Below are 9,351 nucleotides of genomic sequence, written 5' to 3'. Positions count from 1 at the left end.
ATTTAATTCTCCGTGAGAGTGCTTCCTGCTTTTCAGGTGAGCCCGCACTTACAGGAGCACTGGAGTGTTTACCTTCATTTCAAAATTTTATGTCAGGCAGTAGCATGTTTTACGGATGGGGCTGTAATTGTTTCAGACAACCACAGGCCATTTGTGAAACAAGCGAATTGGCAATTTCGCAAAGCAGGCTTCACCGCGTGCACGGATGCATCAGGTGAAGCCCACTTTCGGGTTGTGTCGTTCATATTCATGGAATAGTCGAATATTCGAAAAATCGAATATTGGATATTTGATTCGCGAATCGAATAGTTCGAGCGTTTGATATTCGATTCGAGTTCGAGAACTCGAATATTCGCACACCCCTACCCAAAAACTGTTTCAGAGCTCTTGAGGGTGTAAGAATGGTGTATTACACCCTTTTCTGGAAAATCTCGGTGAGGGTGTGATACAGGGCGTATTCTAGGGTGTGTTCGAATATCTTGAACATACATTTACTTTGTTCACTGAAAGGAGATCGAATACTGCAGACATGACAGGGGCACATTATAAAGGAGCGCATTACATAACAACAACAACAACAATTATATTTTGACGATGAAGTGGGCAGGTTTTCTACATTACATGGAATTACTTATGAAACACTAGAAGGACGCACGACATGGCGAAATAATAAACACATGTCATGGTCAACAGCCATGCATGGATTCATTCAGGCAAACTAAGGAGAGTTTGACATAAGTTAAGAAATAACATAGGCAATCAGAGAGTGCGTCACATGAATTGACATAAGTAAGGCACACTACAGATGCGCATGACATGGATTGATAACGCGCCCGCCATCCGGGAGTTTGTGCACGTTCAGCACGTCAGGTGAAACGCTCTTCCCATTTTCCAAAACAGTGGATTCCTGAGTGGTAGTTACCACATGGACATGCAAGTGGCAAGCATATTCAACGGTGGCTGAACACAGGGCAATGAAAAGAATCTGAGAATTTACAACAAACATTTCCGGCAAGTCATTTTTAGGAATTTCTTTTGCAATTACTCAGCTTGCTGAAACTGCAAAGCCATCAATCGTGACACTTCTGACAGACATCACAACGTCAACAACTATACGATTGTCAGAAGCATAGTTTATGTGACATTCTGGTACCTGTTCAAATGACACTTCTCTTGTTCAGTTTCAGTTTTCAGTTCAGTTTTCAGTAAAAAAAAACAGAAAAGAAAAAAAAAACAATTCAGAGCATATAAGAAGCCATGCATACCATTTTTCATATAGCTCATTGAAGTGTGTTCTGGTGAATTGGGCTATCCTTCAGTTGCCAATGTATAGCCGTATATATTTCCTTAACATAACATTCTTATACACATACTTGATCACATTAGAGTTCACCAATTACCTATAGACATGCTGCATGAGCAGATCAACTTTTACTGAATACTTTAGGTGCAATAAAACTTTTTATAGATATGTTCATTTGGTGATTATCAAAATGACATACAAATACACTTCATTCCTAGATAATCCTGCGCATATACCCAGAAAGTGTTGTCAGCTCGATGGGAAAAAAGTAGTTTTTTCGCATCAAGCTGACATTTTCTGCGTATTTTCTTATTCGGCGTTGAGAATTACACCCTTCCCACATGATTACACCCTAACAATGTTGACGGTGTTAAACTACATCTTAAAAGGTGCGTGCCCTGCACATTTGGGTTTACATCCTTTAAGGTGTAAAAAGGTTTAGAGTGTACTGTAGGCGGTTTTCCGTGCTGCATACCCTAGGAAGCACAATGTAACGGGTATCCCACGCGCTACACCGTATCCATGTGTGCAAGCGGCACCGTTTAACACGTGCACCACGCGTTACAGTGTAGATCATTGTGTAGAGCATGTGGTGACGCCTGTTCTAGGCGGCAAATTTTTTCAAAAAATGCCTCTTATTAAGTGTCACATGTCTAAGAGTGTATGCAGAAACTTTGTTATTTTTTCATTCTTCCACTAGGGACATTGTAAAAGTGCATCTGAGCCTTGTTCATATGGATATCCCGAATTATGGAAGATGTTACTGAGGTTCAAACATTTTTAGTGCGTTGATAACTCGTTAACTTACTGTTCCAACAATGTAGAGTAGAACAGGGTACAAACCCCACGTAGTTAATGTGTTTCCCTAATCATTATGGATGATATCCGCATGGAGGGTAGCAAGTCTCTCCCCACATTCATCACGAGAACTTCTTAAAGTAGGACAGTCCAAGTGCTGTCTTGTACAAACGAAAAGCTATGGCTTTTCAATCACAGTGGTTCATTTTGTCATAAGGATTCCGTGGGAAAAAGACTGTACCATAACATACTTGCTTTATCCGTAATGTTAATCTTGAAGTGTTCCATTGTTTTCTGTGACAACGACAACGTTGCCGCTCCCTTCCCTTGTGGCCTGCAATCTTCGGGACAGTTCCCTGGCACGGCTCTGCACGCTGTGGCGCCAGTGCTTCCAGAATTGCTGCCACCCCTTGCCGTCTTCGTTGTATGTTCCAACAGCGTTCAGCTATATACGACCCATATTTCGTATGTTTCATTAATGCTCTGCACCTATGCGTGCGGAGGCAGCATCCCAAAGTACTATAATCTACTGCAGCGTACAAGGAAATAATCTCACGTTTTAATCTGTTCCCTGACAGGTTCTGGTGCTTGCATGTGTAACAATACAAATGGACAGAGAGTTTACATATATATCGGAAAACAATTTATTGAGGAGTTTGCAAGGTACGCAGCAAAGGACAGTGCAGCAACATTTATGAATCGCTTGTCATCATATACCGGGTGTCTCAGTTAAATCCCCGGGCTAAATAATTCGCGAACGGGTGCACCAATCCACGAACTTTCTTTTTTACAAGTATCTGTCCGATACCACCTACAAGCTGCGCACCGTGTGAATGAGTGGGAGGCATTCATTATTAAAATAAAAATGCAAATGAGTTTCGTCAAAAAGCGTAACTTCTAAAGCAGGGCGCTGTCGGCATTAAAATGGGTACTACCCCTTTTGGGACCTTCAGTGGACACCTTTTAGAGAAAAAACTGCCACCGAAGCGGGTCATTTGTTGCAGTGATTAATTGGTTTCGGTTAACGTATTTCGCAAAAGGACGCTCTTTCACACTCTTATCCATCAATGAATTACGTCTTTACACCAATGAATTACACCAATGAAATACGCCCTTTTGCGCTTCCTCGCGACCAGCCGCGACAAAAATACGTAAACCGAAACCAATTAATTACTGCAACAAATGACCCGCTTCGGTGGCAGATTTTTCTCTAAAAGGTGTCCACTGAAGGTCCCAAAAGGGGTAGTACCCATTTTAATGGCGACTGCGTCCTGCTTTAGAAGTTACGCTTTTTTACGAAACTCATTTGCATTTGTATTTTAATAATGAGCGCCTCCCACTCATTCACAGGGTGTGCAGCTTGTAGGTGGTATCGGACAGATACTTGTAAAAAAGAAAGTTCGTAGATTGGTGCACCCATTCGGCGAAGTATTTAGCCCGTGGATTTAACTGAAACACCCTGTATAGGGCGTTGCATGAGAGAGTCACCCTCATGTTTCCAATTTTTATCTCACGTAGTTTTTTTTTTTATAATTGATGGTCACTCTCTCGTGCAACGTCCTCTGTTCATATACCGGTCAGTAACTATTCATATCGACACATAATTTATCACAGCCACTCTTGGTGCTTTTAGCAAAACAATACTTGCAGCTACTTTCTAATGACTGGGGAGGGAGTTGTATTCCCAGACTCAAAGAAGTAAGGTATAGGTATATCACAGTTACACACTGCCGACGCTTCATGTGAAAGAATGTCCCCGGCACACCTTGCATACACTGTAAACTTTTTCACACCTTTAAAGGTGTGCGCTATGCACATTCAACCTGGTGGCGTAACATTGCATCTCCAGGATGATACTTTACAAAATTTGGAAAGCATTACTAAAGATGAAGTGTCAGTCCAAGTCTTGCTTTCATTATGTCTTTGATATCGTAGGTACGACCTAATGCACATATGCATCGCTGTCGATAATCGAGCACGCGCAAGTGTCTACAATACTGTTGAACAATGTTGAGATGTTGCAAGACAGAATTTTTGGAGGGCAGACAACACTCGAGTAAAGAAAATTTGTGCGAAACCGTGCTCCATTATGATGTTACTAAAATTACGCCTAAAAAGGCGTGCGCCATGCACGTTGTTACACCATTAGAGGTGTGAAAAGATTTAGAGTGTAGCTGTCTTGGCCGTTGCATATCGAATGCTATCAACGAAGTATGTACGTACTAACAAACAACATTAAATTTTTCCGAAAATGGTACAGGTCCCGACAGAAGTGTACGGAATAAGCGAGCTGCGCATTTTTTCTCCGCCAAGACACCTGAGCGGCAGACGGAGGCGGATGAGTTTGAGCGCGGTCATTCTTTGAGAGGGGTAGATGAGCGTACTGCAAGCTACATACTGCGGTAGTTTCGGTATTGCTTCTCACGATAGTGCCTGCGAAGTGAGTTCGAAACCACTGCAGTGTTCTGCAACACCACGTTACTCAAACATTGTGAAGACTGGTAGCTCCCGGGTGTTATTGGGGACATAATAATAAGTCATTGTGCAAACACGATACTGTGTTCCCCGTATTAAAAAGCGATTAAGCATTACATATCTTCTAAACACATTAATCGTTAAAGAACACAGCTGTGCTTATATTAAATATCAAACGTGACCAGATGACAGCTCACATACACATATCAGTCACGTGGCGTTGGAGAGCACTGCAGTGAAATCCAACGGGCTTCGTCGGCACGTCCAAGAGAAGCAATGCCGAAATTACCGCAGCGAGGTCCGAGCAGCATACTCATCCACGCCTCTCTCAGCAAAGAACTCTACCGCTTCCAAAGACCGCTTGGGTGCCCCACCACAGAAAACGTATGCAGCTCGCGTGTTCCGTTAACTTTTGTAGGGAACTGTAGAACACAGCAAACAGTAGTCATAAGTTAAGCTAAAAGAACTACACCCTGTAAATGTGACAGAAGTTGACAAGTTCAGAAGGTGTCGCATACGTCACAATACACCAAATCTAAAATTTCACAAAAAACACAGTAGAAAGGAACACAGGGTTGACACTGTTAAGTTTCATTTTGTGTTTGGTACCTCTTGGTAGCCTTATTTCCTTCTAGGCACATTTGTGCAGCTTTTGACGAAAATTTTTTTTGTTATTAAAGGGTCTCTGACCAGAAGCTGGAGAGCCTTTTCCGCAGTGGCTACCGATAGAATACACAAAAGCAACTTCACATACGAAAATGCATGCCTCAACACCTCGTAGTTTTCGTAAACTCGAATTTTGATCATCGCGGTTCACGCCGACGCTGGCACACCTAGCGTCAAACCAAGAAAACGAACGCATATATAGAAAACTCATCTGGTCATCCCACTGGGATGACGTCAATCGCCCATGCAATCAGCGCGCAGAATGCCGTCACGTGATCGAGCACTACAACAACAACTTTCAGCAAGAACCAACATTTTTACGCCGATATACTGTTGTCACAATGTCTGGAAATAAAAAGTATGTGTTTACTTCGAAATCTACGACCTGTTTTATAACTGCGATAATCCAATTAGCGACTTCCGTGGAAAGAGGAGCTACGAGGCTACGAGCTACGACGACTTTCGGGATCCAGCGCGCTATTTCACTGCGTTAGCGTAGTGTGTGTATTTCCAAGTTTTCTTTATTTATATCTTTTGGAACAACGACTAATTTATCGAGGTACAGCCCTTACTTCATTTGACGTTCCTCGGTTGTGTCGTCAAAGCGAGATTTCTCGGCGGGCATTCAGTTCCGTACGATACTGCGCGCTCAACCGCAGCGGCAGGTATGGTTGGCAGCGGATTTTGCCAATCGTATTTGAAAAATGCAGACTATGAGACGGACCCCTCAGTTTGAGTACAAAGAACCTCCGCCTACAGCAGTCCGCAGTGCTTTCCTTGAATCTATCTTCCAAGACTGTTGCATTTGGACGTGACGAGGTTAGTGTCTTCTGTATAATTTATATAGTGATTACTCTCCTTGTGAGAATTACGTTGTGGCATGCAGATGTTAGGAGACAATTTACGCAACAAAGAAAAATACGGATTAAAGAAAATTGAAGTTTACGCACTAAATCAAAAGATTACTGTACAATTCCGAGTGTTGTTGAATGCAGCCATGCCAATGCAGTGAGCAACATTCACAGTACGTAAAATGAAGCTGTGTATTCCGCATCTAGATGTAACATTTGTGGGAACCTCGGCCCACAAACCCGGGGTGGTTCCGTATTCGACCCCGCCGTAACCCCGAAGAACACTGACACAGCAGTTGAACAAAAGAAACAAAGTTTATTGCCTCACATCAGAGCTGCTGGCCGTCTGCCCGCTTCGTCGCTCCTCGCTTCTGTGACCATCTGCCAGCGTGCCTGCCGCACGAATCCCTCTTTTCCCTAGCGCTCGCTCTTTTATCTCTTGCGCTATCTGCGCTATCGCGCGGAAGTTGCCGGGTTATCAGCGCCCCCCACACTCTCCCCCCCTTGAGGCAAATGTCCGGAAATTCGGGGAGGTCGAGGATTATATCCTCAGGGTCCGGTGAGAAGGATGGCCGAGCGAGAACTTGGGGGGGCAGCTGCCGAAGTAGGTTCACTTCAGCGACTATGTCCCGACGTGTAGGAGCGGAGGCCACGTTGTTAGCTGCTGCCCTCGGCTGTGCGGCTTGTTGGATACGATGCAGGTAAAGGGCTCCCGCATTATGGGTCGGAGGGTGGATCAGTGGAACACCGCAGAAGGGGCAGAGGGCGCTTCTTTCTTGTTCCGTGTACACCGCTGGAGGCCCGGTGGGGTGTCTGTTTGATCTGTTTGGGGATCTGGGTGACGGGGAAGGCCTCCGAGCAGGAGAGTTCCCAGGGAATCGCTGAGGTCGGTGCCGTGGTTGGGGTCGAAAACGGCTTCTCGCTGCAGGTGGTCGTGGCATCTGCAGGGAAAAAAAATGAAAAAACATCACCTTGGAGGTCTACGAGGGCGGAGGTTATAACCAGGAGACCCCGGTAACCCGCCCCGAACTGTCCCATCTTCAGCGGGCTGAGACTCCGTGTCGATGGGGCCGTGGAAGGGTTGGGATTGCGACGAACGTGTGCCGGAGTCCTCTTGCCCTTCATCTTGCTCCAAGATGCGATCGATGAACTCCTTGAGGTCTGTGATGTGAACTGCGAACTGAACTGAACTGCGAACTGGACCTCGCTTGTACTGCAACGTTCAAGTCTATAAGTTACGGGTGTAAGTTGCGCACTTACCCGGTAAGGCCCGTCCCATCGGTCCGCGAGAGAAGCTGCGAAGCCCTTCGCCGCGTCGCTAAGTGGATGCGTCCGCCTCAGGACTAAGCCTTCTACGCGGTATGTTACCTGGCGTCGACCCTTGTTGTACTGGGATGCTTGCTCCAGTCTTGCGACCTCAAGATTCTCACGTGCACAACGAACTGCAGTTGAGAGACGGTTGCGAATGTCTTCCGCATATCGTGCATACGGGCGACGGGGTTGTTCCCGCAGTGTTCGTAGCGTGTTTTCGAGTGGAAATACTATTTCTCGTCCAAAATTCAAATAGGCAGGGGTGAACCCAGTAGACCTATTTTCCGTCGTACGAGTGGCGAAGCCAATCTCCGTTAGACGCGCGTACCAATCCTTATGCCTGCTGGTAAGTGTTACCATCATCATTTTGATATTCCTATTGACCCGCTCAGTTATGTTTGCCTGGGGGTGATAGGGGGACGTCTTCTTATGTCGAATACTCAATGCCGAGCATGTGTCGACAAACACCTTACTTGTAAAGTACGAGGCGTTATCCGTGATAAGCTGGTCAGGGAATCCAAACCGCGAAAAGACATCCAGCAGTCGATCCCAGATCCGAGCTGACACCAATTTCCGCAGGGGATAGAGCTCAACCCACTTCGTGAAGTGATCTGTAATGACTAACAGGTATTGGTTACCACGGGGACTTCTGGGGTATGGCCCCATTACGTCACATGCGACTATCTGCCAAGGCCCTTGACTGACAATCGGTTGCAGCAATCCTGGCGGCTGTCCGCCCCTAGGTTTCGACTTTTGATACACTGGGCAGCTGCGAGTAAACCGCAAAACATCCTGTCTCATGCCTGGCCACGTCGCGATACGACATAACTTAGAATAAGTCTTGCTGCCGCTACCGTGACCTGCCAAAGCAGAGTCATGGAAATATCTGAGGAATAACTTACGTAGCTTGCGTGGTACTACGATCCCGAAAGGGTTGCCGCCGATCTCCTCGTCGTCCGCCTGGGGGATATACCTCACCAGAAGACCATCCTCGCTCAGCTGATAGGAGTCGAACCTCTCTTCAGCGTCTCCGGCGTCCGCTGGGCCTGTTGTCTCCAGCCACCTTACTACACGCTGACAGAGTCCGTCCGTCCTCTGGGCTTCCACGATGTCCTTCCGGCTCACGATGTGTCCCCACGCCTGCTCTCTGTCCGTTCCGGCTTGTCCAACCGCGGCTACGAGCTCCTGCGTGGTAACGACGTCCTCCAGGGGCAGAGGTGCTCGAGACAGCGCATCTGCCACTTTGTTAGAGGTCCCCCTCCGATATTCGATCGAGAAGTCGTACCGTTGCAACGTCAGACTCCAACGTGCAAGTCTTCCGGCGGGATTTTTCAATCTACTCAGCCACGTGAGTGCCTGATGGTCAGTCTGGATTGCAAATTTCGCACCATCCAGATACATGTCAAACTTATTCAGTGCAAACATGATAGCTAGGCACTCTTTCTCTGTAACGGTGTAATTTCTTTCAGGTGATGTCCGCGTGCGGCTTGCAAATGCCACCGGCCGAAGTTCACCTTCGTGCTGTTGTAACAACACTGCGCCCAGTCCATAATCGCTCGCGTCTGTCTGCATTACAAATGGGCGATTAAGATCCGGGAGATACAGACAGGTGATCTGCGCTATCGCTTCCGTCAGGGCGGAGAATGCATTCTCCTGTGCTTCTCCCCATGACCAGCGCGCACCTTTCCGCAGTAGCCAGGTTAGTGGCTGCGTCATGTCCGAACACCGCGGTATGAATTGTCTATAAAATCTAATCATACCAAGGAAGCGCTGCAAGCTCTTTACATCCTGCGGGCGAGGGTAGTCTAGGATAGCCTTCAGCTTGTCCTCGTTCGGCCTGACGGTGCCGGACTCCACTGTAAACCCTAGGAGGTCGATGCGGTTAGTCGCCAACTGCATTTTTCGAGGATTGACAGTCAACCCAGCAGCTTGCATACGTCCCAACAC

The sequence above is a fragment of the Ornithodoros turicata genome, chromosome 6, assembly GCF_037126465.1.
Source record: "Ornithodoros turicata isolate Travis chromosome 6, ASM3712646v1, whole genome shotgun sequence".
In the NCBI taxonomy this organism is placed as follows: Eukaryota; Metazoa; Arthropoda; class Arachnida; order Ixodida; family Argasidae; genus Ornithodoros; species Ornithodoros turicata.
The sequence above is the reverse complement of the archived record's forward strand: the minus strand, read 5'-3'. Positions refer to the sequence as shown.